Genomic DNA, 241 nt, shown 5'->3' with positions numbered 1-241 from the left:
CTTTATATAAAACTAAATTATAGGCTGGGCAGAGGGGGGGAGAGCAGCGAGCCATAATTGCCCTGGCTGTAACAGGAGGTCCTGAATGCCGGCAGGGAGGGGAAGGGAAGGGGGAAAGGGGCTTGGGACACTTCATTATCCTCGATAAAACCAGGGTCTCGCACACCAGAGTCGAGGAGGAAGGAGGGCAATTATGGATAATTAAAAGGAGCATAACGAGGGAAGTGAGGGGTTCCAGCTG

The sequence above is a fragment of the Corvus brachyrhynchos genome, unplaced genomic scaffold, assembly GCF_000691975.1.
Source record: "Corvus brachyrhynchos isolate BGI_N302 unplaced genomic scaffold, ASM69197v1 scaffold72, whole genome shotgun sequence".
Classification (NCBI taxonomy): Eukaryota; Metazoa; Chordata; class Aves; order Passeriformes; family Corvidae; genus Corvus; species Corvus brachyrhynchos.
The sequence above is the reverse complement of the archived record's forward strand: the minus strand, read 5'-3'. Positions refer to the sequence as shown.